Source organism: Eschrichtius robustus, chromosome 1 (genome assembly GCF_028021215.1).
Source record: "Eschrichtius robustus isolate mEscRob2 chromosome 1, mEscRob2.pri, whole genome shotgun sequence".
Classification (NCBI taxonomy): Eukaryota; Metazoa; Chordata; class Mammalia; order Artiodactyla; family Eschrichtiidae; genus Eschrichtius; species Eschrichtius robustus.
The window spans coordinates 124,454,997-124,463,521 of NC_090824.1; positions in this window are offsets into that span (position 1 = coordinate 124,454,997).

The window sequence follows — 8,525 nt, forward strand, 5'->3', positions numbered from 1 at the left end:
TTGTGAACTTTAGATCGTGTGATCGACCTACCTTCCCTCACACATGTTTCTTAAAGCAAATTAATATCCCAATGTCCAGGAGGAAACTGGGTTTCATGTGTCATCCTCCCAGAAGCACTCAAGCCAACATCCCTTTGGTCTGTTAAAGTTACAGCCAAGCAGCAAAGGACACTTTCGAAGTCCAGGCCTTTCTCCAGGTTATGGGTTATATCTGCATGTACATTCATGTAGACCTTTTGCCATGATTCTACTGGTTTGGGGATTTTTCCTCAATTCTTAGCTAAGTCTCTAGTAGTGGCAGTCATACACATCAACAAATTGTGGGTTAATGCACCAAATGTGTTGTCCCCTAGCAGTGTGATTCTACTTCAAAGTAGAAGTAAAGGGTCTTGGTGATTTTCTGCTTTCTAACTCATGTTGAGTGCTAAATTCCAATACATCTTTTTATTGGACTTGGAAACTGAAAACATCACAGGTCAGTCTTGAAGATGTTAGACAAACAAAAACATTACAATATTAGTACAATATTGTACAATGTTAGTTGTACAACATTACAAAAACAGATCACAGTATTAGTTGGCTAAACTTGTGCTACAGAGGAAAAAAAGACGTTCCCATGAAAAGCGAACACAGTAGAATGGAAATAAATTCATTTGGATGCACGGATATTTTCATTGAAAAGGATTCAGTATCTCTGTAGCTGTTCTTCCACACCCTTCGATCAGGTATTAGGTTGGCCAGAAAACGCCTTCGGTTTTTAACTAAAATTAAAAGGCATTTTTCATTTTCACCAAGAACTTTACTGAACAATGTATGCACCCTTTTGTTCCACTGCCTTCTGCCATTTTTCAGGCAACTTCATAATTCCATCTTCCCAAAACTTTTTATCTTTTTGAGCAAAGAACTGTTCCAGGTTCCTTTTACGGTCTTCCAGGGAATTGAAATTTTTTCCATTAAGAGAATTTTGTGAAGACTGAAATAAATGGAAATCGGAAGGTGCAATGTGTGGTGTATACAGCGGAAGAATCAGAACTTCCCAGCCAAGCTGTAACAGTTTTTTGCCTGGTCATCAAAGAAACATGTTGTCTTGCATTATCCTGATGGAAGATTATGCTTTTTCTGTTGACTAATTCTGGACGCTTTTCGTCGAGTGCTGCTTTCAGTTGGTCTAATTGGGAGCAGTACTTGTTGGAATTAATCATTTGGTTTTCCGGAAGGAGCTCGTAATAGAGGACTCCCTTCCAGTCCCACCATCTACACAACATCACCTTCTTTGGATGAAGACCGGCCTTTGGTGTGGTTGGTGGTGGTTCATCTCGCTTGCCTCACTATCTGTTCCATTCCACATTGTTGTACAGTATCCACTTTTCATTGCCCATCACAATTTGTTTTAAAAACAGGACGTTTTCATTCTGTTTCAGTAGAGAATCGGATGTGGAAATAAGGTCAAGGAGGTTTTTTGTCCTTAACTTACGTGGAACCCAAACATCAAAGCGATTAACATAACCAAGCTGTTGCAAATGATTTTCAGTGCTTGATTTGGATATTTTGAGTATGTCGGCTATCTCCTGCGTGGTATAACGTTGATTGTTCTCAATTAATGTCTCGATTTGATTGCTGTCGACTTCACCTGGTCTACCCGACCGTGGAGCATCGCCCAGCGAGAAATCTCCAGCACGAAACTTCGCAAACCGCTTTTGACACGTTCGATCAGTCACAGCACCTTTTCCATACACTGCACAAATCTTTTTTGCATTTTGGTTGCGTTTTTACCTTTCTTGAAATAATAAAGCATAATATGCTGAAAATGTTGCTTTTTTTCTTCCATCTTCAATATTAAGATGGCTACACAAAAAGTCGCCAATTTTGATAAGTCTTTTTTTAAATGCACGCTGATATGACAGCTGTCACATACAAGCTAACAAAATTGTTTTGAATGAAGTTAAAAGACAACTAAGTGCTACTAGAGCCATCTTACGGAAAAAAAACGAATGAACCTTTGGCCAACCCAATATTTTCTCTCCACAGACGCAAAGAAAAGCTTGGCAGCCAGGTTACATTTCCCACCTCTAAAAAGCTGTCCTTTTTCTCAAGGCAAATAAACTCTCTGCATCTCGGCCTTCCTGCATCTTCACCAGCCCTGGGCACTTCCCTGCCCATCCTCAGCTAGACAGAGATGCCCCCTGCCTCACTCTAGTCAAAAGCTCTCCTACACGCAGCATCTTTTCACTTTGGGAGCCAGATCTGGCTTCACTTTTCCTAGCTGCCTAGCCTGTCAAGTCCTGAAATCTGAGATTGTTCTTCTATGAAATGGGCCCTTAGCTCACAGGTTATCATCGTGGGACTGGAATGTGTGACCCAGGTGATACGTACACAGCACAGCACCTCGGGCACGCTCGATGGCCCCTCCTGCTGCTGCCCTCAGCGTGCCGCGTGTGCCATGGAGACCAACACGGAAGACTTGGGGAAGCTGGGACAACACTGACTGACTCTGCCCCGTGTGGCAATGATTGTTATCAGGACTATTCTCAGATACCCTGTGCCAGAACCTGTCATAAGCGCCTTACTGGTGTTATTTTAGCTTCACCTCAGTCCCATTTCACTTACACAGAAACAGGCTCAGGGAGGCTGAGGGAACCTGCTCACAGGTCCAGAGCTCCTGAGTAGTGTGGGCTGGCGTCAAAGTCGGGCCTGTGTGACTCCAAAGCCCTGTTTGGATTCTTCTTCCACTTGTTTCAGACGTTTTACAGCAGAAGGAAAGCAGCTCCTGGGCATGAGTAGAACCAGGTGAGGCAACGGGCACAGCTGGAAGAGGAGGAGCCTGGGAGGCTGGAGGTTGAGTCAGCTTGCAGCTGCCATGACCCCAGTGGGTGGTTTAAGGCCTGACTTCCTCCCTGGGTTCCAGGGACCAGATGAAATCAATGGATTACTACAGCATCATGCCAATTTGGAGAATTGTTATTACCTGATCGTTCTGATACATAGAAAAGGGAGAACGCCCTGTCCCCATGGGGCGCACAGCTTGGGTCAGACCCAGTGTGATCATCTCCAAACACAGGGGAGAGCAGTAAAGGCCCTTCAGTGTGCAGACACCGAGGCTGGATGCTGATACGGTCACCATTTAGAAAACCGTGTAGTACAGACAAAGCAAGATTCATACCCTAGATTCGTTGCCAAGACTTAGCAGGCCCAGATTTCAGAATGAACAGCTGGAGATGTTGCCTTGTTCAGTGTAAAACATTGTAGAACTCCACAGAGAAAGGGTACAGGTTAAGAATATAAGCATCTTCCAAAAATATTTAATTTTGTGATGAGAGTTTTATGATCTCTTATTAAGGAAAAAAGAAAAGCACTTTGTGGATACGTTCTGAACTTTCTGACGCTGGCATTGAAGAGAACAGTTCTTACTGCTCCTAGAGCTATCACTGGCAAGAACAAAATCTAATTTTTGTGTATGCTGCTATGTATCCTCGAGAGTATAATACTCTGGGCCTGATTTTTATTTTTCTTCTTCAAGAAAAAAGTGTCTTTTTCACTTGAACAAATATTTGAGTCGAGGTTAACCATTTTTTCACCTTGTCAACGCTATTTGTAAATGTGATTTTTAAAAGTATCTGTTGTCACATGTACATATAGAAAAGAAATCTGAATTCTCCAATCAAAACACTGGGGTACTCGGGGAGCCATCATTTCCAAAATTGGAGACAGGGGTTTGGAAAGAAATTGTTAGAAATGGCAGGCAGTACAAGAAGCGTTCCTTCCATTTTATACACTGTTTGACATTGAGGGTTTTCAGAGCTACATTTCTCCAAAAGAATTCATAAATTTTGTGTGTCAAACGATGAATGAAGCTATGTTGAAGGCTCACTAATGTGAATGCAACTTTTGCCAAATTCTTGACAAATAGGCATCAACCTGAGGATAAGACTGGTCGCTGCTGCCTGTGAGCTTTCTTTCCGCCTGTTACCAAGGCCGTGGAGAACAAAGAGGCGAGTCAGGGCCTTATCAGGGCCTGCCAAGGCTGGAGCCTTAACTGAAGTGCTGATTCGGAGCCGGAAGGAGGCTTATCATCATCAAGGCTGGAGAGTTGGGTGGCTTGCTCAAGGTCACCATCTGCTTGAGTTCAACCCCAGGTCCCCTTCAGGGCAGGCAGTGCAGTGTGGGGCTTGGAAACCAGAGGGGCCAGGTTCAGGCCCTCCGCCACTCACTGTGTGACCCCAGCTTAATTTTACCATTTGTGCAGCAATTTCTCCATCCTTCAAGCAGATGGTTTGCCTGTGCACTTTCTCTAAGGCCGAGAACTAAACGAGGTGATGATGTGTGTAGTCTCCCCACCTCCGCCCTGCCTCTGCCTCCAGCCCCTCTTCTGCTCCTTAGCCCTGAGCCTTTTTTTCTCCCTGCGTTGGGTCCTTAGGGAAACTGAAGGTAACCTTTTTCCTTTTGAAATGAAAATCCCCAGCACCGATCCCCCGGAGACCATTCATGGCTTTGCAGTGGTATCCCACACATAAAATGCATTCTCAATACGTTTGTTGATTGGCCCAGACACAAACGCTCAAGTAACAATTGCCACATGGTTAATCACCTGTGCACAGGGGTGAAGAATGTTTCAAAGTAATAGATTCACATTTCATATTTAAGCAAAACACTGGCCCTTGAAAATAAGTTTCCGTTGCTCCGTTTCTTGCATTTGGATGCGTTGCTGAGTGGAAGCTAACAGAACACGGGATCCTGCTGGTAGCCTTGCAGCAGATGTAAGTGAAGGCAGGTCAGCCCTCATTCATTCATTCTTGAGGAGCCGCGCGGAATCCCCTGTCTCCAGAGGAAAGCTAATGACGGGAAAGGTAAAAAGCCCTTCGTGTGTGTGGCCCAGGAACACACAGAACTCTGTTCTGTCTCCCGAGGGGCCACCTGGACATGGCTGGACCTGAGGCGTGAAGGAGTCAGCTCCTCTGGGTGGATGCTGCGTGGGGATGGGGGTGAGAGGTGAGTACACTTGATGATGGTGAGTCCTGATCTGTTGTCAACTCAGGAGATACTCGGAATTTGAAATGCTGCCTTTCCAGTGGAACTCTTGTTGCTTAGACTCATAAATCGAAAATTAAATTCCCAGGTACGTGCCGTGGAATAATGTAGTCCTGTGGCCTTCCGATGAGCTAGGTTTTGATGTGCTGACCACATCCTGCATCCAAACTAACCCCCCACCCCATCCCAAGCCCACTTCCTCTGTGAAAACCTGTTTCACAATATAACAGTTTGCCAAGTAACTCCTTGAGTCATGCTGTGATCAAGGACACTGCTATGCAAAGTGAGCCCTGTCACTATCCCAAAAGGGTTAAATATTGTTGCTAAAAGCCCAGTGATCAGCCTGTTAGAAATGTGACCCAGCACCCAGGCAGTAGGGTTTTTTGTGTTTTTTTTTTAATTAATTAATTAATTTATTTATTTATTTATGGCTGTGTTGGGTCTTCGTTTCTGTGCGAGGGCTTTCTCTAGTTGCGGCGAGCGGGGGCCACTCTTCATCGCGGTGCGCGGGCTTCTCACTATCGCTGCCTCTCTTGTTGCGGAGCACAGGCTCCAGACGCGCAGGCTCAGTAATTGTGGCTCACGGGCCCAGCCGCTCCGTGGCATGTGGGATCTTCCCAGACCAGGGCTCGAACCCGTGTCCCCTGCATTGGCAGGCAGATTCTCAACCACTGCGCCACCAGGGAAGCCCAGGCAGTAGGGTTTTTCATTTTTGTTTTTAAGGTGAGTGATGGCTTCATAGGGATGGCTGGCATATCTGCATCTCAAGACCCAGCGGGGAAGTGATTCATTGCTGGCTTACTTGAGCTTGATCACCACCATTCCCATGATGTGTCTTCCTGCTCTGTTCTCACATAGTACTCTTTTCCAGGATACTCCAGGACTGTCTGCCTTAGCACCTTCCCAAGAAATTAAAAAGGAACAAGGCAGATAATCTGTCTAGGAATAGGAATGTAATCAGTGTATAGAAAACGTGACTCCACGAAGTGTTTCTGGTCTCAAATCCCTGCAGAACTGTTCATCTCTTCCACCCCTAACCCTCTACTTGAAAACTCCTATCTGGAATGTCTCTCGTTTCCAGCTTATGTTTTCTATTTCTCCTCCAGCTATAGTTTTTCATTACTCTAATCTCTTATTCTGCTCACTCAAACAGAGAAAGGGCTTCCCTGTTGTCTTCTAGTAACTAGAGAATATGTGGAGATTAAGATTATAAGTAATTTGGCCTACAAGACTAAGAATTTCCATTTCCATTTAAGAAGAATTTATATTATTTTAGGGGCTAGAGGTTGGAGGACAATATAGAAAAAGTATAAAATAGAATTCTTGCCCTCAAGGAGTCTATAATCTAGAGGAGGCAATGCACACACATTAAGAAATAATAATAATAGGGTATGATTGCCTGGCAAAATGAGAGTAAATGATACAGGAGTGCATTGAAAACAGGCATTGTGCCCCCCTTCCTGGAAGATTTTTAACCACCTAAAACCAATGGGAAAGTCTCAGGCATGCTGTGCAATTTTCTTGAGAACTCCAGCCATAGGCATGCATGACTCACCCTTACCTCTCGAACCTTAGAAACAAGAGCTCTGTTAGTTTACAAATGCTTTGGTTGTACTTTTTACTCTGGCCACCAAGTTTTTTGTTTTTTTATTGTAGGTTTCTTTTGCTGAACTTAATTTACAAATTCTTCCCTCGTACCCGCCTCCCATTTCTTGTCTTACGCCATTTAACTTTTTAAAAAATGTTTTGGCCCTACTAGACCTTTGCTTTTATCCTAGAGCATCTCCCAATCTTCAGAGCAAGGAGTATAAATAAATAATTACACGGCCTCTTCGAGACTACAAAATCAGCTTCCTACTCCACAAGGGAGGTCTGCAGGGAGTCTTTGCTTCCTAGGAAAGCAGATGGCTGAGAATCACCACGAACACTCATTTCTTCCACAGGAAGACTCCCTAGTGCTCTTTCCTGTGGACCTTAGAGAAGAGTCACTTGGCCTGCTGGGGTTGCCAGACTTCAGCCTTCTTAATGGGTTAGGAGCCCTGGGGGTCTCCAGATAATCCTTCTTCCAGACTTCCATGAAAGATGGAAAGCGAGGTGGTGTGCTGAGAGAATGGGGTTTCACTGCTGTATTGATAGGAACTGCTGAGGGGTGGCAGCTCCCTTTCACTTTTTTTTTTTTTTTTTTTTTTATTTATTTATTTATTTTTGGGGGGGCTGTGTTGGGTCTTTGTTGCTGTGCATGGGCTTTCTCTAGTTGCGTCCAGCGGGGGCTACTCTTCGTTGCGGTGCACAGGCTTCTCATTGCAGTGGCTTCTCTTGTTGAGGAGCACAGGCTCTAGGCACGCCGGCTTCAGTAGTTGTGGCTGGCGAGCTCTAGAGCGCAGGCTCAGTAGTTGTGGCGCACGGACTTAGTTGCTCCGCGGCATGTGGGATCTTCCTGGACCAGGGATCGAACCCATGTCCCCTGCATTGGCAGGCGGATTCTTAACCACTGAGCCACCAGGGAAGCCCCTCCCTTTCACTTTTCTAGTTTGGATTCCTACCCAAGATAGATAAAGTATTACTGATAAACATAGCATAATGAAATTTGGATTAGAAAGACTCTAACCCGAAGAATTAATTCCAGCTTGTGTAACAGCAATAGATACATATTTATGTATTTAAAGGAATATGTAAATTTCATGCAGCAATTTGCAAGTTCAAATGAAAATCTATTTGCCATATTTGGATATAGGACTGCAAGGTAAATAAGCCAAATGTACACATAAGGTACAAGGCAACATATAATTGTGTACATTTCCAGTTTGTCACAAAAGATTATAAAAATAAGAGAAAATCTATAAGGAAAAAGGTCACTTATAATCTCACCACCACTTTAAAAAATTATTTTCCATGTCTTTTGCCTGTGTGTATATATAGGACTTTGTATTTAAAACCTTATTTTTTATTCAAAAAAATTTGCATAAGCACCTTCCTATGTTCCTAACCTAGTCTTCGTGGTATCATTGTATGATACTCCAACTGGTTAATGTGCTGTAATTTGTTATTCTCCTATTTTTGAATCTTTCTAGATCTTTTTGCTCTCATAAGTAGGACTGATATGAGATTCTTTGTAATTTGGATATTTTCTGACTCATAGGAAATGAAAACGTACACTTAAAAAAAAAAAAAGCTATTTATTTTAAGTGCAGGCATACCCTAAATATAGTGTTAAGCTGTTTAACTATGTAGTGATTCCTGCTCCAGCCTGGACTGGATAGCCATTTGATTTCCAGCCTTTGGGTTCTTAAACAGAAACAAAACAAGACAGTTTCCCCAAACTGGTTGAAATAGAGGCCTTTAAGAAATCTATCTCCACACATTTCTCCCCGCTCCTCCTCCCACCAACAGAAACACACAATCTTGAACTTTAAAAGATGCTTTCACGGCAGCCACTCTTTCTTGTACCCCGTGTCTAGACCCAATTGATAAAAGTGAATAATGGCTATGAGGGCTCAGAA